At 44.0% G+C, this 25,598-nt stretch overlaps 1 long non-coding RNA gene across 4 annotated transcripts; it reads right to left on the reverse strand.

Moving 5' to 3' along the window:
- Window positions 1–13,385: 13,385 nt before the first annotated feature.
- LOC136019469 (uncharacterized) lies at window positions 13,386–14,860 on the reverse strand. 4 transcript variants are annotated; one of them, XR_010614897.1, is made up of 4 exons: window positions 14,829–14,857; window positions 14,408–14,647; window positions 13,886–13,989; window positions 13,386–13,471 (listed from the first exon to the last, which is right to left on the reverse strand). It is a non-coding gene; the product is annotated as an uncharacterized LOC136019469 (long non-coding RNA). The 4 variants fall into 4 exon arrangements; XR_010614898.1 differs by having other exon boundaries at window positions 14,408–14,541; window positions 14,829–14,856; XR_010614896.1 differs by lacking the exon at window positions 14,408–14,647 and having other exon boundaries at window positions 14,829–14,860.
- Window positions 14,861–25,598: the final 10,738 nt, after the last annotated feature.

The following is a 25,598-nucleotide window of genomic DNA, read 5'->3' on the forward strand; positions in this document are numbered from 1 at the left end:
ATTACCTGGAGAAATATTACAAAACCCAACAAGTAGAAACATGTGTCACCCACGTATAAAGGACTATAGTTCTTTTCTGAATCAGGCGCTGTGAAAATTATCAGGAAGGGTCAGCTACGTCTGGATTTGTATAAACCAGCTGGTGTGCTTGTACAGCAACCCTGTATTTAAATATATTTATTCTGTTATGCCTGTTTATACATCCAGGTTAGATAAGGAAGGACTCAGCCAAAGCCCATGGAGTTACTGGAAAGAATCCACCTAACTGTAATGGGCTTTGTGTGAGACCCCAGGAAAGAGTAAAGGACTTGGGTGAGTGCCTTGAGGTAAAGGTACAAAGACACCAATATGCAAAAATGTCTCAGGTATAAATAAACCCTTTGAATTTATTGAAAAAGGTCTTATATTTCTTACCTAGAGGTAGTTCAGTTTTGAAGGTTAAGTGAGGTTTATGATTTTATATATGCTTAAATATATAAAATCTCACATATCTATATAAACATGGGCAATCAACAAAATCTGATGGTCTGAAATATTTCCTTCCAAACGTTCCATTGATACTTGGCAGCAGTATTTGACTTGGAGACTTCTTTTTCTGCAAGCTAATATTGAAAAGGGGATGTTGTACAGACTGCTGCTTGCAAAACATTGATATCATCAATATGTAAGTTGAAATATTCTAACCTCTTCTCCAGTTGTTACTGATTTTACCTTGTGCAGATATAAATCTACAAAGAATTGAGTTTTCTCAGTACCAGTCTCCTGAGCTTCATGTTTGCATTATAATTATATCTTGTTGTTACCATCTGTTCAATGATTAGAATACCTGGAAATTGTAATGCTGATTTTATTTAATCACATAAAACTCCTTAAGGTTTACAGCTTAAAGTAATCTACTGTCGTCAAGACCTCAGTGTTGAAGTTTAAAGTGCTTTCCTAAAAAATGTTATCTGAATTTTGTGTTATATTGTAAAAGGTCTATTTGAAGCATATACATTATGGTAGTTCCCTTAAAATGTGATTTGTGAGCTTGATACTCGACACATTACAGAAGTTTTCGCAATGGATAAAAGAAATATAAAATTGTCCTCAGTCGAGATGTTTTATCGTCTGTTGTGCTGCACTGCCCCTGCTGATCTGTGGAATCACAGATGTGATTTACCACCGCGTCACTTCCGTTGGATAGCTGTGTAATTTGACTGATGTTAAAGGAGTTATATTGGCAAATCTGGAGTTACACCAGTGTGTATTCAATATGATTTGCAGAAATACCTGGAGAAAGGACAGCAAAGAGAATTTGGTACGTCAGCATGATTCTTACAGCTCAGCTTCTGTTTGATATATTTTTCTATTATACTAGACAAATGGAAGGGTATTCAGGACTGTTGCGGAAGAAAGAAGTATTTCACTTAATGTGCCATCTGAAGCTGTTGAAAAAATACTGTAATGGTAAAAATATGTACTAATCACACACATTTCTAGGTTGTGTTGACTAGTGCCTTTGGGTATTTGGGGAGCGACCATTAAAATAACTTTCTTGTTTAATGTATGGTTTGCTTGTCATCCCTTCATTACTCTGGTTGGATGTCAGTTTGAGCATGAAGACTTCTTCCACCAGCCAAACTGGTGTGTTAGAAAGCAGGAGTGCTAAAGATCCGGTTGTGGTTTGTTACGTCAGCAAACCACCGGCTCAGATTTACTGCTGTCAGACCTGCATTGAAGGTGACGGAACAGCCGGATTCTCATGAATATCTTCGATACATCCGAATGGCTCTGTGCTAGTTGTCAAACAGGCTGGTGTTAAATAGTCACATTTTAAGTGCCTAGATGTGTACTTCTGTAATAAAAAACATGACTGTCTGCTGGGTAAATAAAATAAAAGACTTGACAAATTGATTTTACCTATGCCTAAAAATACATTTTACCTACTCTGGGTGCACCTCCCCATAAATCTAAACCCATATTTATCCAGGCTGTAGAATTTTTGTTGAGTATGAACACAGCCAATGCCAGTGATGTTGGACCGAGGTCAGAGAAACGCTTACAAACTCTTGAGTCTTCAGTTGGGCAATATAACCACATTCGTCTTAGATTTCTGGTTGCTTACTTGGATTTTATGGGTTTGGGGGCTTAGGTTTGGGTTTGTGAGGAGGTTTTTTTGGTTGGGTGGGGGTTTTCTGTTTCATGGGCTGTAGTTTTGGAGGACTGCTTATTAATTTAATCACATTTAAGAAAAAGGACAAGACAATATTGTTCTATGTTCCTGGGGGTGTCAAGGCACTGTTAGGTGCCATGCACCCTCCGGTGCCTTGAGAGGAAGGGAAGGAACATGCCGGAGGCTCTAGCCCCAGGTGAGACTCTGGAATTCCTGACTTGGGTGTTTATTGCCTTTTAGCCTCTTGCACTGCAGTAAAAGGACTCCCTGTGGTTCACGTAAGGCAAAGATGCTGCTGTTTGGTGGAAATGGGGAGGAAAAGTGGCCAGGACTGGCATGCCTCAGCAGCCTCAGGGTGCTGGAGATGCTCCCATGCCCTTGCCAGCCCCTTCAAGCTGTGTCCCAAAGCCCTTTTTCTATCAAACGCCTGATGAGATTGCATGGGAAAATCAAGTTGTTGTGCAGGGGAGTCTGCAAATCTCTGCTTTAGGGACACACATAAATTGGCTCAAAATGGTCTTCAGTGTTTTACCACTTCCTGCATGTGCAGCCGGCTTTCCCTTGGGCAAAAGGGATGCATTTTATAGAAACATAGAATCATAGAATATTTAGGGTTGGAAAGGACCTCAAGATCATCCAGTTCCAACCCCCCTGCCATGGGCAGGGACACCTCACACTAAACCATCCCACACAAGGCTCTGTCCAACCTGGCCTTGAGCACCGCCAGGGATGGAGCATTCACAACTTCCCTGGGCAACCCATTCCAGTGCCTCACCACCCTAACAGGAAAGAACTTCTTCCTTATATCCAATCTAATTTTTGTAAGAGTCTTCCCATTTTTTTTAACCAGTAATAACAATTTAATCATAATTTCACTTCCTGCCCACTTCTTTTCTTTTATGCAGCCATATTTTCAATAATCTGGCTCTTGATAAATTGTTGAGTGGGGAAATGGGAAGGCAGCCCACAGAGAGGGTTTTCCTTTCCTTAAATATTCACCAGACGTTTTCCTGAGGAATTCAATATATAAAGAAATACATGAAGATGATAGAGGGCTGTTCTGTTTTCTAGTCCCTGCCTGCCCCCTCTTTTTCAGCTCCATCAATCTCCGTCATTAAATACTATTACATAAGCAAATGATTTTCTTCTTACCAGCTGCTTCCATACTCAGCTCCATTTCATATTGTACCATTGCAGAACCTGTGTTTCTGAAATCACAATTAGTTACCATGGAAAGCAATTCAAGACTGTAATAAATACACTCAAAGGCTGCTCACTCAGCTATGTATTACAAAATAATGATAATAACAAAAAAGTCCTCCAGAAAACTGCAGACCATGTGCATATATGCTTATGAGCAAGTGTGTGCTTGTATGTACACGGGTTAATGTAATTCTCCATTACATTTCCCTTGTATGCTGGGGGTGTGGGACTGCATCTGTGCAGCAAAGCCCACTGGGATGCAGCCCTGCTCCCTCGCAAGCCCTGCCCTCCAGTATGAGCAAGCTCTTCCCCATCCTATATTTTGCTTCCCTGTAAATATTCTCATCCTGTTGTTGATATGAATTTATTTCACACTCGTTCTGTTTTGCTTTCCAGAACAGGCAGGAACATGATGCTGCCCATATGTTCCTGTATTTCTGTGCAGACACAACCAGCGGCATTGCAGCGCCCTTGGCAGCTGCCTGGTGCTGGCTTTGCCATCCCGCTTTCCCTGCGGAGGGGAGGCAGTGCTGGGAGCACAAGTCTCAGCTCAAGATGTTGATGCAGCCCTGTGGTGCTCTCGCTATTTGTGCCAACAGTTTCTTCCTCCAGCATTTTATCGGAGGAGGAACATGTCCCGACATTTTCCAGACAATGGGCTGAAACGGCAGCTCGTAGTTTTGCCTAGAAGATAAAAATGGATCTTGAAATAGATCTATTTTTATTGTATTGCCTGCTTATCCCTGGCAGTTCCCAGATAATGACATTTTCCAATCAAGGTTCTGGATTCGTTGCCTACCTTGAATGGCTTACATGCCCCATCAGGTCAGAAGAAAGAGCTGTGAGCTTCTTGTGTTAAAGTACAAGCTACTCGTTACACTTCTTTAGAAGCTGTTTCAACTGTAAGTTCTAGCCCAACTTGTTTAGTTGTGTTTTCCATCAAGAGGCAGGAAGATGACCATAAGAAACAGCATCGCAGTTGTCAAATTTGATAGTGTGGGACAAGCACAGCTGGTCTCACACTACGGTCTGAATAATTTATTGCATCGATTAGGTCTTTCATTAAATAATGTATTCAGTCAATTAATTTCTCAGCCCTTATTATAGGAAACCAGAATGTCAGAAGTCTTTACATCCAACGTGCACATGCATCGTACGGCTTTCACAGGGCTGCCCACAGGACACATCCAGGTGTATGCATGCTTCTGGGCATCTCTGAACTAAAATGAGATGATTTTTCCCATGGTTTCTTAGTAAGGTCATAACAAGAGAGCAGGTCAGAGTACAAAAAGTAATGAAAACCTATGGGGAAAGAATGTTTTAAGTGAAAGCTTGGCTCCCCTTTTTGTTAACAAGTTCACTAAGTCAGATGATAAAGCAGAGCTATAATAAAATATAATAAAGCAAAAAACATTTCAAAATGGGAAGTGGCTTTGTTCTTCAGCTTTAAAAACAGTGATTTGTCTCTATTAAAACTTGCTTTTAACATCTTCAGATTAAAAATACTTTTTGTTTGTTTCTTGCTTACTTTTTTTCTGGCACTTTCTTTTTTCCCGTGCTTTTACTCCTCTTTTACAACTTGTTTTGTGCTGGGATGTGCTTACGTCTTAAAACATCATGCAGAGTGTCAAAACCCTCCCTCCTACATGTGCGACATATAGGTGTGGGCTGGCACTTCATCATGATGGTTTTTCAGGGACAATCCTACAGGGAGCCCATCATGTGAAATACACTGCAGCATTTGGGGAATATAAAAATCTCATCAATCTCCCCCATTCGTGTTGGTAAATAGTGGAATGCAGATCATCTCACGGTACTTTGGCTTCCACATGACTTGGATTTGCATAACAGTGTGCTAGTTAATGTGGGTTTTTGTGCTGAACAACAAAAGGAAAAGAATTTATTTTATAAGCTAAGGGTGACTAACGAAACGTCGCTGTGGCAGCTGCAATGGCAAGGGGAGGGTGCTCGGTAAGGGGCTCATGCTGCAGTCCGGGCAAAGGGATGTATGCTCTGAATGCAGACACGGTCACTGCTGGAGTTGAGATGTGATGAAATCAGCTACTACCTCACCATTGGATAACTGTGAACACCCACATCATGGGGCCATTTTCGATTATTATTGCATTAACAATCCCTTATTAAATAATTGTGCACTTCTCCACCTTCCTTCACTGATATGTGGAGACTGTGCAACGACAGCGTGAAAACAAAACCACATCCACTGAAATGCCACCTCCTGGCACGTATCAGGGTATCTCAGCAATTGTGCTCTCCAAAGCAGCAGTTCTCCCAGCAAACAACTTCTGAGATTAAATGTTGGAGAGAAATTGGTTTGAAGGATACAGCATTTCCCTTAACCCAGCTTGAAAAGTCTGACAGACTGCATTGGCAGTTTAGCTCGGTTTACTTTAACAGCGTTCCATCTTCAAATCCTTATAGAGGGCAATCAGCTCGAAGGGCTCTCAGGTTGCTTAAAATCTGTGGAAAAGTCTTTCCTGGCTCTGCCCTGCTAGTCCAGCCCTGAACAGGACCAGTGACCCCCTCCTCTGCATACATGTAGGCTTTGAAAGAATAAGCAAAGGCAGCAGAGCTGGAAACTGCACAGATACAGGTCTCACGAACCTCATCTAACAGCAATTGACTGCAGTATTACAGCATTAAGTTGTAGTGCTTAACAAAAAGCTGGTAAGACGACTGGAGTAAATAAGAGAACAGTAAAGGTAGAGGCTTTGGGGTTTTTATTCAGTTGTGTCTTAGGCACTGTAAAAACCAGTTTAAGAGCCACTGGAACTCATTAGAAATCCTCCCTTCGATGCTGATGGGGGTTAGATCAGGCTCAGCCTTGTGCATGTGGCTCTCTCCTTCTGGTTTAACAGGAATGGAAGATTTTGAGATTGCTTTTCATTTCAAAATGTGTGTTTTCCTCCTCCTCTCTTCTCCCCGTTTCCTGTGTGAAGCCTCCTCCAGGCCAATGACCCTTCCAGCAGCTCAGCCTTGTGCAAACTCCAGGGGCATGGCTCAGTCCCAGCCACTGCAGCTCATGGCTGGCAGTCACTTGCCTTTACCCCTTTATGGAAATTGGTTGGCTTGGCTCTTACAGTGAGAAGAGGATGTTGTGGTTTAACCCAGCAGCAGCTAAACACCACTGAGCCACTCACTCACTCCCTTCCGACAGTGGGTTGGGGGAGAGAGTAAAATTTGTGGATTAAGACAGTTTAACAGGACAGAAAAGGGAGGAAAATCATTATTAATAATTATAATAATTATTCATAATTATACATTATATTGAATAGTTACTAACAATTACACCAGTTATAAAAGAAATAGATTATACAAAACAAGTGATGCACAATGCCTGTGGAAAACCAAGGAAGAAGGCTACTAGTTCAGAACTGCTCCCTTCGTCAGGGTGAGATTTGGCGATCTTTGCTTTGCCAGTCTGGGAGGCAGAGGGGAAACTTGACACATCCATCTCCTGCCTGCTGACCATGAAGGACCCTCTGCCCGCTCCTGCTGGGGACAGCGGCTCTATGGAAACACTGCTGGACATCATTATTTATGGTGCTTTAGTCACCCTGGAAACAAAGTAGATGCTACCAGACATGACTTTTAACACAGCTAATTATATCATTAGTGTCAGTACCACTTAACAACTGGCATATACCTTCCCGGGTTCAGTGCTGGCAATGTTGTCATGGGAATGACCTGGCTCCGCTCCTCAGTGGGGATGCGTACAAGATGCACCAGGACCACGGTGAGGAGTCACAGCTTTCTGCCACTCGTCCTGGGACAGGTTTGCTGCCTAGTCCAAGTTCTACATTTACTAAAAACACTGCGTGGGGAGCACGAAACCACTCCTGGATTCAGCTGAGTTTTATAAACGTGATGCTCCAAATCCTTTCACACTGCCACCCCTGTGTGCGGTATTGCAGCCTCTCATTTCTCAACAGTGCTCCCATCTCAAAATCTGGTGAAGCAAAAGAATTCATTAAATAAAAAGAAACAAAAACCAAAACCAAACCGATCACAACAAAAACCCCAAAACGACCAAACAGCAAAGTGAAAGCTTTCCTCCGTCTTTACCCAGGATTCCCTGAGCAGTCCCAGTGACATTGATCAGCATTTTAACATTTAGAGGAGATTTCAGTGGCTGTCAAAACCATTCACCACTTGGCACAAGCCCCTGGCTCCATAGGGAATGTAGTGACCACATCCAAGAGCCACATCCAGCCAGAATACGCCACAACAAGATCCCGCCGGGCTCCCCACATCCACAGATGAGCCAGAAAACGCTGCTGCTTTTTCCTCCTCATCTGTACATACCTGGGGCCAAATCATTGCAGATGGGTTTTCACAGAGTTTAATGGCATTATAACCACACGCACACATGAAGAATGATGGCTTTAGCTTCTAAGTGAGAAGCAAACATCTCTGTAATGAGCTAATAAATGGTCATTGGAAGAAAAAAATACTGGTATTAAATCCCTGTCCTGAAGGCTGCACACATCGGCTCTGCAGACTTCTCAAGCCATTCTGCCCCAGGAGCAGCTGCTATGGATGGGCTGGTGGCTCTTGGGCTGCTCATCAAGCTATTTCACAGAGATGCTGTCACCGTGGTCTGGCTGTGGCTGGCAGCCGTTTTGGGGCAATATGTGCGTTTTGAGAGGCCGATCCCCCCACAGAGCAGTGGATGGTAATTTCTGGCCTAGGGGAAATAAGATGGGGGATGTAGGGGCAAGTTACAGTTCTAAAGCAGAAACGTGAAAACAGATTTTTGTGAAATCAGTTAAAAAACAAAGAAAAAGACTGAAATGCCACTGAGAACTGCATATGTCTGCTTTCCCTCACCTGGGAGGGGGGAATCACTTCGCTAGCAAATGATAATGGACACATCCAGCATGGCTGGAGGCTCCCATGGAGGGATAACAGCTTCAGAGAGGGAATATGTGAATTGGCAGGGAGATAGATGTTATGGAGATGTGCGCAATGCCCCAAAACCAAACCCCAGTACCCAGTGGATGTTTTCAGCAGAAGCTGTGTCACTGTGGATTGTTCTTCCCAGGGCCCAGCTCTGTGGTTTAAATACAATAGGCTTTTTTAATCTTTTTGGTGGTGCTTTTGTTTATCCCCCCTGCCTATCGCCTGTTACCCCCACACACGAACCAGCCGCGCGCAGTACCCAGACACCCCTTAACACCCGCTGATGTCCTCAAGGTTCCTCTAACTACTCTGTTAGAAACTGCAGCTGTTTCTTGGTATAAAGAGAAAAAAAGACAAAACGATCAAGTTTTTTGTCTTTGTATATGAAAGAACCTCAAAATAACTCAAGCCTGCAAATAAAAGGAAGCAGGTGGCTGTTGACTGGAAACCTCTTAGTGTAAGGTTGGGTTTGAGGGCACTTGCTCCCACACCCTTCCCATCCCATCCTGTTCAAGGCAGGTCTCTGACCCACCAGCAGAACCTGTATGTTGGTGTTCTCCATGTACCAGTTGGTGCTGTGCCCAAAGAGACCCCGAGTGACAGCGGCACAGGCACAACCTGGCCAGCACCCTTCTTAGGGGCAATGGATATAAAGCTAGAAGATAAAACTGGCTCTGAGGACAATGTAAATCCAAACCCACTTTGCAGAAGCATCTCTAGTGCCCATCAATCCCGCAGGTGTCAATTACTTCAAAATTGACTCCAGCTGAAGAGCACCTGCTCATAAATATCCACAAATCCTCCCACATCCTGTTTGCATCATCACCCTTGTTCTTTGCTGGGAGAGAACATGAGTAAATGACTGACTCACAATGTCTTATTTCTCGCATTTCATGCGGTTTTAGAGTTTTCCTTGTGTTTCACATTAAGATGCTTGTTCCTTTTATAACCTTCATTACACATTAGGAAGGGTGCACGCAGACCCAAATAGCTCTTGAATTTATAAATACGGAGCAATCAATGTATTTTATTTTGCAATTATTGCAATAACCAAATGGGATATTTCAGTAATGCTTGAATGTGCTCTGTAAGTAATGCCTCTCATTGTCCTTTAATTGCACGTATTTGGTAAATGAGATTTAAAAGTTCTATTAGTATTCATTAGGCAGAGGCTAAAATACATTTTCTGCAAAATTAATAAAATATAGCTGTTTCCTCTGATCATGACATAGCTGTGTTGCAGCCCAGCACAATGCACACTTATTACAGGTATGCATTACTGCTTCTTCCCAAAGCCCACTTATGAAGCTTACAAAGCGGCTATTTATAGTTAATGGCTGCGTAATGAACATAGTTCAGTGCACTTACCAATTTTCCTATGATTCTCAGGCTAGAGTCCACTGCTGAGCTAGGAAAATGACACTTGAAATCCTGCTCGCTCTTGGTGCTGCGATGCTAAAATGCGCCCATGAACATTACCAAGCCAGCATCTCTGAGCTGCCCTGCACTCCCCTGGGTCAACCCCAGCAGTGCAGAAGACAGTGCCCTGGGGCAGGAGAAGAGGACGTGGCACACAGCAGACAGCTCCATGGAGCCCCAGCTGAGCAAGGAGACAGGAACTCAAAGAGCTGAAAACAGTAACTCTGGGGAAAAGCAGTGTGCCTTTTACACCATCGGGGTTGTGCCACAGAGTCATCAATGGCCTGTCGCTATTTTGCTGCCGTTAATTCTCACTTCCCTTCACCACCTACAGATAATGCAGCACAAGCAGGAGCCTGCTCTGGAAGCCATCATTAACTGAAGCCCTCTGGATTACAAGCTCCTGCTTGGCAAAATTAACTCTGTGTCCCAGCTCACACTGTTCTGCAAAGTTTGTTGTCCAAAACCAGCCCCTGTGTCTTATCAGGACACGGAAGCCTTTATTCCTCTAAAACCAAGCTATCTCTCCCCACCTGAGGGACACCTCTGTGACTGCTGTCCAGTCTTCTCAAACCTTCACATCCTGCATGAAGGGTCTTTAAATGGGTGTGAGGAGCCATATGGAGCCCATCAAGGAGACATCAACTGGGCACCTCTGAAGAGGTGGGCCTGTCTTGGAAGTCCAGCCAGAGGTGCTGTGCAGTTCCTGGTGAGATAAAGGAGAGCTGACTACTTGGCTGGAGCCACAGATGAGAAACTACCTTACCTGCAAGCTAGGGTAAGACACGAAGGTGAGCCTCCTGAAATAAAATTGTCACTGCTTTTGTCTCCTTTTTGCCCCCCTTTATTTTTTAATGCATTTAAATCAGTTTAAAGATGATACATTATTTGTTTGATTGGGTTTTGAGACAAACAAAATATATAAAAAGAATAAAACTGCATCAAAAGGCCCAAAGAACAGCTACTCAAGTCCAAAAGGCTGTATAAACCCACACGTACAGAGCTGAGAGCATTTTTACTGGCAAATCAATGAAAACTTGAGCTAATGAATCACCAAGTGCTGGGTCTCACACTTGAGCAGGTGGGGAAGGCGAGCTGAGGCTGAAGCAGGTTGTGTGAAGGGGTGAAAATGCCACCTCTCCCAGCACACCCTCCTGGCTGCAGCTCATGGCTCCCTGGTAGGGTAAAGGGGGGACTTGGGTGATGCTTGGGTGAGCATCCACATGGATGGGCTTTTCAGGAGCAGCGGGAGGCAGCACACAGCAAGAGTTGGATGGGAACAAACTGCCTCTGGAGGAGCTGTGCATCATCACTGGAAAAACACACCCACCTCTTGTCAAGGTGTGAGGATACAATATATATTATAAACCATATAGAATATATTATATGCATAATACATACAATATTATATATATAATATTAAAAATATAGAAATATATTAAAATAAAAACCAGACACGCATGGTGAGCTCTGCTTAGAGAATGTTTGTTAGGAGTCTGCTGTGGAGACACCAACAAGTAATTAATAGCCCTGAACTGAAAAGATCCATCAATCACTTTGAGGAGCTGAATGAAAAATGACGGAGGGCAGAGCAAGGGGAGAGGCTGCAGAAACAGTCGGGTTCCTTCAGACAGATGTAAGAAAACGGCAGAGGGGAAGGGAATTTAAAGAGCACAACTCCAAACCAATCAGGAAAACCACTAAAAAAAATACATTAAGGTAAAACGAAGGTGAAGAATTTCAGAATATTACGATTTTCACCTTCCCATGCAGGCTTCCCAAATGGCCAATTAAAGCCAGGCAGTGAAGAGAGGCAAGGAGGATCATGGGCTCTCACTTGCTGGAATACTGATACATCAGACTGTAAGAAAAGTTCATACCCAGAAGATTACTTAAGGTAAAACCTAATGCCACCCCTAAATCACAAGGAACCATTGGATCTGGCTCTAAATCACAACATAAATGGAAGCATTCATTTAGCAAGGAGGATATATTTAATGTAGAAGGAAACTGGTCAAGAAGCTGATGCCACTATATAAGTATTTAAGTGGCAACAGAGCAGCTCGTCATGTACATTGCCTAGGGATTCAGGCTAAATGAATGAAACTGGCTTTTCTTCCCACCTTGTCATCTGTGAGTTGGTAAATATTTGGGTAGTCAGTCACCAAGTACAGGCACTTCAGGGAGAAAAAGAAAACCAAACATGCACTAAATTTTGAAAGCAAATAGCTTCATACCCCCAAACTGAAACGAAAGAAACGATTGTTAGGTTCTGTTTGACAGAATAATAAGGAATTCAGTTAATTTGGTGCTTAAAGGCATCTGAATTTACAAATAAATGATGTAAACTGAAATTGTACCAACCTTTTCTTGATCCATTCCAGGGTCAGGCGAGGACTGGAATGTACATGTCAATGGCACATGATATTAATGCATGGAAAGACAAACTGGAGCCTCCTTTTGCTTAAAGCATGGGAGGAACTCTGCCCATTTTAATGGGCTTTAAGGCATCCTGAGAATCACATTTAGGACACAAGAACTGGTGCATGAATGATTCAGGTGTTTTTCTCAGTTGGAAGAGGGCAAAGATAATGTGTTCTGGTACAAGCATCACCTTTCTCTTTTCAAGGACAGAGCAATATATTCCTTCCATTCCTCAGCCAGTCTTTAAGAGCCTGCACATCTCCCTTCTAGGCTAAACGCTAACTAAAAATCACCATTCCTACCCACCAAACCAAAAATCACTGTACAAATAGTTCTCACTAGTGAGTGCCTGGGTAGCTGCAAGCCTGCTCCGAGCAGGGCAGAGGATCAGCAGCACCCACCAGAAATAGAAAAGCTCTTCAGCAGAGCTTGAACTCCTGCACTTCACACCAGGCTTTGGGGACAAATCCCAGCTGGAGATTTCTGAAGGAGCTGTCATGATTCAGGCTGGTGGCAGGCACGAAGGGGAACCCGGTCGGAGCAGGAGATGACACCAGGAGCTGGAAGCGCCCAAGCAGTTTCCCTATAAAGCAGTTTGAAATTTTATAGTTTTAAATGCAATGCGAAACAAAAGGTATTTCTTAAATCCTCCCTTTCCTGTAATAGGGCCCGTTGAGTACAACCCAGTGTTACCTGTGCTGCAACAGCATAGGGACAGAAAACTCATCTGGAAATGTAATCCCAGCAATTTACACAAACCTCTTAACACAGCCTCTCGACAGTCTGAGGCAATGCATATATATTGAGCAAGTAAAATCGTGTTATCAAGGAAATAACAGTCCACCATCAACTTCACTGCTGCATAAGGTACCCGCTGCTTGGCAATGAAACTGCCTTTATATCCACTCTGTAGCTACATCCTAGCTCCTTAAAGAAACATCTTGTTGAGATAAAGAGGGGAATTTTATATTATTTAGATTTTGCAGCTTCCCCCCCGACCCATCAGAACAACTTTGCTAGTTCCAGTCAATGATCCATTTTAAGTATCACCAAGAATTACTTCTAGGGGTGGAAAGAAGAGGGGCTCCTATCACATCAACAACTTAAACACATGCATGGCTACTGCTGAGGATGGTATCTTCCCCATGGCCCTTCTAAAAGGGTGAACAAAAACTATACCAAGCCTGGAATAATCCTGCGAGCATCCACAGCTACAGCACCAGCTGATAGAAAAGATAACTTCTCAATACCTGAGGGCATCATGTCGTGACAGGTCAGGTTGACACGTGGTTACTGTTGGCTGTGAGGGATGAGTCCTCCTTGACTTCGCATGCCATTCCAGGTATTCTGTTTAGGCATTCACATATGATGGGGGAAGCATATTACAGAGGTAGGGATGCCAAACGGTGCCCAGGAGGCATTCACCACACCTACCCCTCATCTGTCCCCAGACCTTGTTCATCCTTGGTTCTCCTCACAGATAAACCTAAGTCTGTCACCTGTGCTATGAGTACCAGGGTGGTTTTTCCTAGTCCCTCTTTTCCCCCTTGTGTTCCACTTTTCCTATTGCTACATAAAAGTACATAAATCTTTCATATAAACCTTTTTACAGTTGGGATAACACACATCTTAAAAGAAAGAGTCCTAGACTCACCATATAGTTATTTGTGCTGAGGGGGAAATAAAATAGACTTTCATTACAGGGGATTCATAGGCACGATGCCACATACACATCAACACCAAGCACCACTTTTTGCTCACACTGCTCTTTTCTCATAGGTGTTACTCAGGTGCTCATGAGGAATTCCACTTGCCCGGTGTAATTCACCCAGGAGTAGCTCAGATCTGTCATCCTCTTCCATTACCTAAGCATGAAAATGAAGAGGAGACAACCACCCATCCACTAGTGAATCACAACCAAGGGTCTGCGACAGCCAAAATTCTGGGTGTTTCTGCCAGAAATAATCATTTCTCCGGTAGATGGGACCTGCTCAGAGCAGCTGCATGGCACTGGAAACAGGAGCTGCCCAAGGAAGGATGCGATGACCCCTGGTATCGCCTCTGCTAGCTAGCAATAGTTTGTGGGCTGTTACATCTTTTGGGGGGAGAGTATTTGCTGTTTCTTTATACCCTAGAGCCCCCCCACTCCCCTAAAAAGCATTTCCCCATCCAGATTTTGGGGGAGCTGACCGCTCAGAGGATTCAGAGCAGGATCAGGTTTTGCATCCTATGGAGAAGACTTATATATGCTCATGTAGAGCACAACGCAGTTTTTAAGCTCACCTAGGTAGGGCACAGCAGCACTTTTACCACCCCAGACGCAGTGCTGGAGCAGAGGGTTTCCTCCCACATTCCCACCGCTGCCTCAAGGTACAGAACAGCCCCATCCCCTAGGCTGTGTTACACCTGGCAGACAACTGGAGACAAGTATTGAGCATAGCCAGCTCTTGTAAGGCATCAAAGCCTTATCCTGATTTCTTAGATGATTTTCAGGAAGACAGAAACATCAGAGAATGTTTAGATCTGCAGAAATAAGAGAATCCCAGAGGAAAAGTAAAGGGCATCTGCCTGCAGCATCAGCCAGAAAGCAACACTATACCCAAGCCACAAGGAAAGACCTAACAAAATATAAACATCCCTTAAAATCAAAGGCAAATATCTACCCACAGAGCCCATTGCTCAACACTCACCCCCAGCCACCCACCTCCACTCTATCTTCTGCCCCAGCTCTATAAAGGCAACTCCCAAGTGCAGCCCAGCCTTTCCTTTTATTTACCAAGAGCACCTGGTAGCAATTTCTTGCAGAACATAATCAGCTTTTAATTAACAGTCAGGTCATTTGTCACCTGTTGAATAACATACCGGGTGCTCAGCTGCAGTGCTGGGTATCCTGCCTGTGCTGGTAAGGGCACCTTTCCTCACAGAAGCTGAGATTACATTTGATGTAACACCTAGTGTTAAAGTTTATTTCTCATCATATTGCTGTGTATCGATAATGTTGGTGTATTTTGCTGCCTGTCAGGAATGAGAAATGCTGAGATCCCTCTCTTGGGGTGTCATGGATGTGCAAGTGGTTGCCTGGGGCTCTTTTTACTTACCAGCTCCACCGCCCTTCTTCATTGAGGGCTCAGGCGCAGTGCGCGGAGGAGTTCAGAGGAAGAAGGCTATTTTAAGTAAAGCCATTTGTTAAACAGAGTGGAAATGTACTGAGGAGAGGGGACCTGGGCACAAACAGCAGTGCTCTTTTCTGGAGCTCCTGCAGCTGCTCCTTCGATACAGGCAGTCTATGCAGAAAAGAAACACGCTAAGCTTGGAGGAATACCATGAAGACCTTTCTTTGCTGATAGGTCTGGGCTACAAAATGCTTTCTGACATGTACTGATTCAGCAGAAAGTCCGTAATACACAATAATGCCACTTTGTCATATCCAATTGTTTCTGCTCCACATCCTAGGGATTTCCCAGCTGAGCATTATGAAGTGGGCAAAGAGCAACCTTTGCTCTTCAGCTTGCTCAAAAACACCATAAAATATGCAGCTGATCCTGGTGTAGCTGCTGAAATTCTACGGTGTAGGCTGGGCAAGAAGCAGCTCCTGTCACCAAAATGTTCTCTGCTCAGATGTCTCCTAAATCTGCTGTCCAGATTTTCCTGGGCTTTGCTTCTTTCTCTGTGCAGGAAGCTAAGCTGTAATGTACCCCAGATCTCTGAAGCCCAGCGCTGTGATGGCTGTTGTGCAGATGCACACCAGCCCCTTCAAACAGCAAAGTTTAGGGCTGAGAGCAAGTCCTGGCTGGGTAAGGTCAGGAGGAGTCTATCTTGCTGTATATATCTGCAAGGTATACATATATAGAGAGAGGGCTGAGCTGCTCTAACCGGGAATAGCTGCAGTGGCTCCAAAGCACTGCCTGAATATGTTACACGAATAACCTGTGTAATAAGTTTTATAAATAAATCATTCTTGATGCTCAAAACCACTGCAGAAAGACCTTGCACTTGTGACCTCTGCTCCAAATAAAAAGCCTTCTGCTGTTGAAATCCCAAACCTGAATTAGAGCCAAAAACACCCTGTGTGCCACCTCACCGTGCCTGATGAATCATTCTTCATGCAGTCGGGCAGATGCACTCCACCAATGACAAGGACCGAGAGTAAAGAACATCTGGAGCTGTCAGGGGAAATAGCATGCCCTGTCCAAGGTCTGCTTTGTACCGCCATTCAAAGAAGAGCTGCTTCAAATCCTAACAGCCAAATACCCAGAACGCTATTACTTGCAAATGACAGGTCACCCGCACCTCCGCGTTTCCCCTGCCATCCCACGTTGAGTCACATCCCATACAAAGATAAAAAGCAAAATTCTGCCGTGCAAATGAAGTGAACTTTCACATTAACTTACCTATTTATTTCCCCTTAAATATTGCAATTATTATTTCTATTGCACAATCACCTCTCAGAGCTTCTGGTGAGTTATTAATATGCAGGAGCACAGGCTGTTTTATGAGCTGTTAACATTCATTAGCACTTCAGGTCCTAATGCGGAGCGAACCTTTCCTCTGCTCATTGTCATTCACTGTGTGACACCAATGGCACCGGGGACATGGCCAGAAGCTGGTATCTGTGCTGCTGACAGCGAATTCCTACGGTGGGATTGCTGGGGCTCTGAGCTGACATCAGAGCATGCGTCACCATGGTCCTTCGCAGATGTCCCTGGAGACAGAAGTCCAGGCTGATGATTATTCAGATTCCTCTTGAGCCCCAGAGGTTTCCAAAGGATTTTTCTTCTGCTGTCCTGTGCAATCATGTTGTCATGGTGACCAGAGCAGGATGCTGGACGCCAGCCTCGCTCCCCTTCTCAGAGGATGGGCTGGCTGAGTGATGAAGCTGATGGTTTCCAGCGGTGTTTTGCCACACCTGAGAGAAGTTCATAAAGAGAGAAATCTTTTCTAAAACAGACTTGGACTGTATTTGGTTGGTGGTTTTTTTGGCTTAACCGTGATGAGCAGAATTTCAAGGCACTCCTTATTTTGTGAATGCAAACGGTAAGAAGCCTCATCATGGGACTGGACTAAAAACTTCCCATGGCTTGAGCAGTGCTGGAGCAGGCACTGGCCAAACCTGAGCTGCCGTTCCCTTGTGTTGTTCCCTTGCACAGATTGACCTCCCTGCGCAGGCGATCATTTACTACTGTGACTAAATGTTGTCCTGGCAGGAAGCAATTGCCATTTTGGTGGACTTCCAATGCCTTGGGCAGACAGCTCAGTCAAGCCACTAATAATATTTCTTTCTCCTTTGCTCAGTCTGTAAAGATTACCTCCCTCTCCCCCCTTATCTCTTCTTATTTTACCCTGTCTGTAGTAATAAAAATCTTATTCTTCAATTGTACTTGGTGGTGTCCATCCTACAAGAGACATGCCCAAGGGGGTGAGCTGCCACCAAAGCAACTTACCTAAGCAGGATACATCTCCAGCTGAATTTTAATGGGAGTTTGTCAAAACAACAATAAACCTGCTTTCTCTTGCTACTTAGCTGGAAACTTCCAGGCACAAGGAGATCTTTCATGGTGAAATGTGAAAGCGGAAATGCTGCTGCACTGGAAAATGCTCTGTGGACACTGGTCGCTTGTGGGCTGTATGAAGGAGGTGGGCTCCCCGGCTCACACCTACTACGGGACTGACATTGTCCAGTACAGTGTGGCAATCACTGAAATTACCTCTATATTGCCACGATTTACTTTATTTATCTGCATAATATTGAACACGTTGAGAATACTTTTGGAATAGCAGCTTTTATCTCACTTTAGCTATGTCACCCTGTCATCAGATACCACTATATGAGGGCTTTAGCTTCGTCAGCTCTCAACCTCTGGTGATCCATAAAACCCCAGGGCTTGATCTGGAAACATCCCAGTCAATACTTGATATCTCCTTGGATCTGTACTGCACAAATGATAGATAAAATATCTCAGAACTCTAAAGGATGTTTATCTTAAAGAAATTAGTGAAGGCCAAGTAGCTACTTTTGTGGTTTTCTGGTATTAGGTAGATGTTTAATCCTTAAAGAATCATGTTTGTGTGAATCCAGTATTGCCATTTATATTATCTGACCTTTGCTGAGTTGACTTATGAATTGTTACAAATAACTACTCGTATATGCAGCCAGTGTACAAGTGGCTCGTATAATGATTCAAAAACAATCACAAACTCATTTCCTACTGATAATTCCTAGGATATTTGAATAAAAAGAAGACTGTATTTGCATATCTCCCCAGAAGGAAGTGATGGCCCTGAAAAACATTCTGGTTTGCAAACTGCATTAGTCAGTGACTTTAGCACAGTCGCTTTCATGAGAAATTATGCTAATACACGTGGAAGATTTCATTTTCCTTAAACAAATAGCAAGCACAGTAAGACACAGAGCAGTCCAAATGGCCGCTGAGAGATACGCTGTCCTGAGTGATTGATTGCAGGATCCATTCAGATAAATCATGCTTTGTTAGGGAAAAAATATTGGTTAAAATCAGATACAGCTATAGCTTCGGCTTCAATCAACAAATAGCAATCAGGATTTAATTAGAATCTGCATGCACTGTATTACACGCAACATGCTCACAGTTAGGACTAACTGCACTTAGCTGCCGTAAAAATAAGCGCCTCTGAAATACCCAAGCCAGCTAGAATACAACTCAAAATCCCACATACCATTAAACAGCAGCATAGCAGATGAGTGGGGCTGCCACGTGCAGCTGAGCAGCCCAAGCATGAACTCTGGCTCCAGCCATGGGGCTGGAGAAGGTGCCCACCCCACAGCGGTGTGGGGCCAAACGATCCCACATACCTGCACAATCAACAGCGTGTGAAAATAAGGCAATAATCTCCAGCTCACCCATCCCAAATCCCTGCTTTTTGTATTTTTTTTTCTTTGTTAACAGGTAAGCATTTCTAGAGTAACTTTTGTATTCCATGAGGGAGACATGGAAAAATGATGTCCCTTGGGTCCCCAGTACTGATGACCCACAAGCTGTACAGCCCCATTGCAAGCCATCTGGAGTAAGATTCAGAGCTTATACCCAGTGTTAATCCTTAGGAAGTGAGACAAAGCTTGTGAGCACAAAGTGTTGAATATTTCAGGAGTGGGGATGTGACGCCTTTGCCAAAATCCCAAGTTCTTAATTGCCGTCTTTGAAAGTTGTATCTGTTTGAATACCACCATCAAGCTGTGCTTTAAACCAGCTTTTTAGTCAAAGGAAGATGAAAATATTCTCATGTCCATTAACTGAAAAAAAAATCGTGAGAAAGACTCTCTTGAATGAAGCCTATGGTCTGGTTTGTGAATCTTTAATATGCATTTCTGCAGCTCTGTTCAACACTCAGCAAATTCATATTCTCTTTGACAGAGTAGACATTTTCATGAAGTATTTATAGCAGCCAAGCAGAATAACCATGTTTCTGGAGCTCTTAATTCACAAACTTCTTTTTTTGAAAGTAATGGCTTTTTAATGGAGGTTTTTGGGGAGTCTGTTCCAAAATCCTAATCTTCCTGGTTGACACTATTAACGGTAGAGAGATCAATAATAAAATGGAAGTGCAGTTAAACTGGGTATTTTTCCAGTGGAGAATACCTGCGTCTAAAAGAATATGTGTGTAAACTCTGCCTGTTCTGTATCACTCCATTATTTATGAGCAAGGAGGATAACCAAGTACCAGCAAGGGCTGAGGCTGCCCGGCCCTGCTGAGGCAGGAGGAAAGAGCAAACCCGAACACATTCTTCTGTTGTTGAAACACAGCCAGTCCTCTGGGCATGTCCCCAGCGTGGGGAGAATAGCCTATTCTTCAGAGCAAATGGCTTTGATCCATCAATTGATAAAAATCACTACATGCTACAACCGACAGCCTTCTACTACGTGGGTGTTTTAGTACAGCTACATTTCTTTCCATAAAACAGTAATATTTAAGTGAAAGAAAGCACTACAATAAGACACCATTAATGTATATTCCTTGTCATCGAATAGAACTTCCCTTTGCACATAACTCTCTTCATGCTTCCAAATAGAGATTTCTGAGTGGAAAAGACAAAATATTCAAACCCCTCTTTGCTGCTATGGTTTCTCTGCCTTTTCTGCATAGACCTTTGCAAGGCTGGCTGATGCTTCACTTCAACCAGCAGTGCAGGCGTTTCAGCCAAGCACAGTTCCAGACGCTGGTTTCAAGCGCTCACCTCCCTCCTCATCTTCCACCAAACGCACTTCATCCCGACACAAAGCCAGGATCAAATATTACTAGTTGTCTCTGCTTAGAGTTCTGCAAATGCCAACGCAGGATGGGTTTGGTGGTTTGGTTTTCGTTTTGCTTTGGTTTGTTGTTTGGTTGTTTGGGGGGGGGGGGTCTGTTTCATGCCCCACAGGTCTTCTTTTTTTCAATTTTAATGTTTTGGCCATCTTCGGTGGCAAACTCATGTGTGTCACTTGAGCGCCTTGTTTGATAGTCTTTGAACAAGGATGGAGAGATGCTTTTGAAAGAAGATGCTTTGAAATGAGACATACTCCTTGTAGCCACTAAATGGAAAGGACTCCTAGAGTTAATGATCGGGCTTCTATTCAAGAAAACATTATTTCACAGACTCCAACTCTCAAAAGTCTTTGGAAGGTTTGCTGCAGCGCACTGGAGAACACCCATTCTCTGGCTCTTAGAGCAAAGTCTTTGCCTCTCTTGATTAAGGTGAAATATTTCCCCTTTCTCCAGTACTCGGTGGCAGCACCATCCAGGGACTCTGCTTCATGGGTCCTCTTCGGAGACACATCACAAGAACAAGCGCAGAGAGCTTCTTCTATGAAAGACTAACTCACATGCTAATGACTTATTAGAGCAGGGGAGCATTCCAGAGCTAGTCCTGTATCCATGGTGAACCGTTTTCATCAGGTCTATGTTATTTTTCACCATTAAGGAGAGTTTAATTGAATACATGCTGATTTAGGCCAGACTTTATGTTTCAAGCTATCTGCTGGCAAGCATCCACAAACACAACCCTCCTTTTGACATTTAGAAGTCATTAATCCCAGCATAAATCTTTCTACAGCTCAAAGGCAGTTATCTCCACTCCTCAAAAGGATGTCCCAATATAGACAACATAGGTTTGGTTTTCTTTCAGATGAGAATTTCCATAATGGAGCATTTAAGGTCCAGTCCAGACTGCAAAGGCCACAAGAGAGACACCACAACTGATTTTGTTTAGTCTGGAGAAGAGGAGAAGACTCTGGGGAGACCTTAAAGCAGCTGCCAGTTCCTAAAGGGGCTAACAAGAAACCTAGAGAGGGGGTTTTGGCAGGGGTGCGTAGGGAGAGGACAAGGGGAGATGGCTTTAACCTGCCACAGAGGAGACTGAGGTTAGATATAAGAAAGAAGTTCTGTGAGGGTGCTGAGGCACAGGAACAGGGTGCCTGTGGCTGCCCCATCCCTGGCAGTGCTCAAGGCCAGGTTAGACAGGGCTTGGGGCAAGCTGCTCCAGTGGAAGGGGTCCCTGCCCAAGGCAGGGGATTGGAACTGGATGAGCTTTAAGGCCCCTTCCAACACAAACCATTCTACGAGCGTATAATTTTGGTGGTGTGAATTTTTGCCATCATCCTCCCAGCTCAAACTCCAGGTGAAGACCAGGGCACAACTGGTTTGTTTCCAGCATCAATTTGCATCAGCATTCAAACCCTCCTTTTCTTCCATAGGGTTCTCAAGTTTCAGCTGATGTCCCTGACCCGAATGTGTTCAGTAATCCTTAAATAATCAGCTTGCTTTAGTTGTCTGCTCTTTCACATCGTCTATTGGAGCATTTTAAAGACCTTTAACTAAGCTTCAGAACCCTCCTAAGCTGGTGGCAGTACCCTTGTTTTACATAGGTTTCACTGAATCACAGGAGATCAAGAAAACCTCCAAATATCATTTGTGAACCTGTATTGGTTTCTCTAACTATTTCTTCTTCCACCAAGGGCACAAATCAGCCTCAAGGGAACAACCCCAAGCCAGGACCAGTTTGTTCAGTTTTCAATGGTATACCTCATGAAACACTCGGCCCTGAAGCTGCCCCCTTGGTCTGCTCTCTTCATATTCCAGTATTTGGGATCGTTAGCTTTCTCCTTACAGACTCAGAAAAGCAGGGGGGAGGCGAGAGTCTCCATTTTATGCATGATTTTTTTCCTTTCATGTAGTGGGAGAAGTCCCGCTGGTCGGAGGACACAACCCTTGGAGAGACGCATGGAAGACCAGGGCTGCTCTTTGACCCTACCTTTTCCGGGGCTTGGTGGTAACCGAGTCCTATTTTTGTCCTTCGTAATACCACAAATATTTCAGGGTTCTGAGCAATCAGCTCTGTCTACTCTAAATTTATAAGCCTCAGGGACATGATTTGTTGCCATTAAAGTTGTTGGTTTTAACTGTGATTTCAGTGGCAGGAAGATGAAAATCCAACAAACGAAAAAGCCCGTGCCGAAGCATCTGCATTTTATAAGTCACTTGGTATTTTTGGTTTTAAATTACCCCAATAAATGTGGCTTGCTGGTCAATTTAGCAATGTAAGGGCTTCTGATGAGCTCTCAGTGAAAGACAAATAAGCAGGTTTCAACAATATGAGTCTTAATGTTTCATAGAAATTACTGAAAAATCAGAAGTGAGTGTTGCTTCCCACTAATTGCCAGTTTACACTCATGTTCCCGTTACTTCCTTAAGGAATTTCACCATTCAGACCTTTAGAAAATATACAAGGAACTTAGAGAAGACAGTTGCTGTGATTGATTGAACGCAGACATCTATAAAAAAAGAGAGAATAGGGGAAAAAGCAAGCAATATCTCTCAGTTTCTCTGAGTTTTATGGGCAGCAGAAGACTCGGCCGCTGACGTTACTGAAATACACTGCCTGTAGGCAAAGATTTCCATTACCAGCATATCAGTCACATAGGCAGGGGAGGAGATAAAAAATTGGTCCTTTGTACAATGTTCAGCAGAGGTAATTAATTGGAGATCGATTCAGAAGTAATCTAACTCCTTTTAAGTTTACAGTGATAAAATCATGACGGATGGGATGGAGCAGGAGAAATTCCAGCCTGGCCGGACATGAAATGAGCTCTGTGTGCAGGAGCAGCCAGTCGGCCCTAAGACTTTCCCAAGTGTTTCCTCATAGGTATTGCTGGTAATTCTTCATTTAACTTTCAGCAGCAGCACTTCTCTCTCCATTTCAGCTGTGGAGCCCGTTGCAGTATTGATGCTATAGCAGCATCGCAGTGAACAGAGGCTGCGGCCTCGTGCCTTGTTCTTCTGAAACAAGACTATTTAAAGCACGTAAATGGCAATTATTTATATACCAACTTCACAATCCACGTGTTTTTTCTGTCTATGCAATTTTTCCAGCCTCTGAAAGGTGATCCAATTAATGCTGCTATGTCACTAGACCATCCTGTCCCTACTCGTAATCCTTATGGAAACAATTGGTGCCATTTACTTCTATTTTTTCAGCACGGCATCCCTGACTGCTGTGAGGGTAAGAATTGCTTCAGAGGATTATCGCAGAGTGTCTGCTCTGCAATTTCAGCCTATTCCTTCTCTTCCCTTTTTACCACACTGCTTTGCTGACTGTGAGCTCCTCTAAGTGGGAATTCCCCAATTAACAGTGTTCTCATTGCTTCCCCCAAGCCACCCAGGGCCCTGGTTTCACCATCCTGAAATATTCCCTTTTATACCCACTTTTCATCCAATTAGATATCAAGAGACTTGACAGGCAGAGAAGCATCGCTGCTGACGGTGATACAACGGAGCAGACACCATGTCAGATGTCAGCAGGTCAGACGCACACTGCTTGCCTCCAGGTCCAGGATGAATGTGTGGATCTTCACATGCATTTGGAACCTGGGTACTGAAACTAGATCTAGTAATCCTGCTGCAGGATTCAATATTTCCATTGCTGATTTTTGAGGTGTTGCTACAAAATAGTAATTGTTAAGCCTGATACTCAATAAGGAAGAAGAATCAAGACCGACCAGGCACGAGGGGGAGAACCACACCATAATGACCTTCCCCGAGCCCTCTGCATACCGGTGACAATACTAGCAAAGGTAATCCTAACTCTTGCAATTTGTCTAAATGATATTTATTCATATTCAGATGTTTGCTATGTCATGGTACATCAACTCCCAAGGTCTAACAGCTCAGAGCACGTCACGTAGGTTTTACCGGGACACAGGACGGTGTTGTATGGATAAAGGAAAATCTTTCAAAAGTTAACTTTTTTGCCAAGTCGTGAGAAAAACACATTAAGAGAAGAGCTTGGCTCCTGCAGGACTTACAGGGTTGGTAGCAGCGGAGGCGGCTTCTGTGCTGTGTAAGCAAAAAAAGTCTTTTTGAGTTTTAGAATCACAAAATCATAGAATAGTTAGGGTTGGAAAGGACCTCAAGATCACCCAGTTCCAACCCCCCTGCCATGGGCAGGGACACCTCACACTAAACCATCTCACCCAAGGATCTGTCCAACCTGGCCTTGAACACTGCCAGGGATGGAGCACTCACAACCTCCCTGGGCAACCGATTCCAGTGCCTCAACACCCTAACAGGAAAGAATTTCCTCCTTACATCCAATTTAAACTTCCCCTGTTTCAGTTTGAACCCGTTACCCCTTGTCCTGTCACTACAGTCCCTAATGAAGAGTCCCTCCCCAGCATCCCTATAGGCCCCCTTCAGGTACTGGAAGGCTGCTATGAGGTCCCCACACAGCCTTCTCTTCTCCAGGCTGAACAGCCCCAACTTCCTCAGCCTGTCTTCATACGGGAGGTGCTCCAGTCCCCTGATCATCCTCATGGCCTCCTCTGGACTTGTTCCAACAGTTCCATGTCCTTTTTATGTTGAGGACACCAGAACTGCACACAATGGTCCAGGCGAGGCCTCACAAGAGCAGAGCAGAGGGGCAGGATCACCTCCTTCGCCCTGCTGGTCACGCTCCTTTTGATGCAGCCCAGGATACGGTTGGTTTCTGGGCTGCGAGCGCACACTGCAGCCGGCTCATGTTCATTTTCTCATCAACCAGCACCCCCAAGTCCTTCTCTGCAGGGCAGCTCTGGATCTCTTCTTTGCCCAACCTGTAGCTGTGCCTGGGATTGCTCCGACCCAGGTGTAGGACCTTGCACTTGTCATGGTTGAATATACATCATTTTGATGTATATTTCTGCATTTTGTATTGTGCATGAAAATACAGAATATCAACCTACCTTTCAGATCATTGCAGTGCTCCACCATATGCTACCAGACCAAATATAGCCATTTTTTTTGTGAACATAGAAGTGGTTTGCAGCTATAGGTAATAAAATTGTCTCAGACAGAGCTAACTGCCTCTCTCCAGAGGCAACAGAGTCATTACAACCCTCTAACTTTATAGATTCTTATTTTCATTAGGTTTTTATTTAATGAAAGAATAAACCTCACGCACTTCAGTGGCACAGCACACTCACACATA

This window comes from Lathamus discolor, chromosome 9, assembly GCF_037157495.1.
Source record: "Lathamus discolor isolate bLatDis1 chromosome 9, bLatDis1.hap1, whole genome shotgun sequence".
Lineage (NCBI taxonomy): Eukaryota > Metazoa > Chordata > Aves > Psittaciformes > Psittacidae > Lathamus > Lathamus discolor.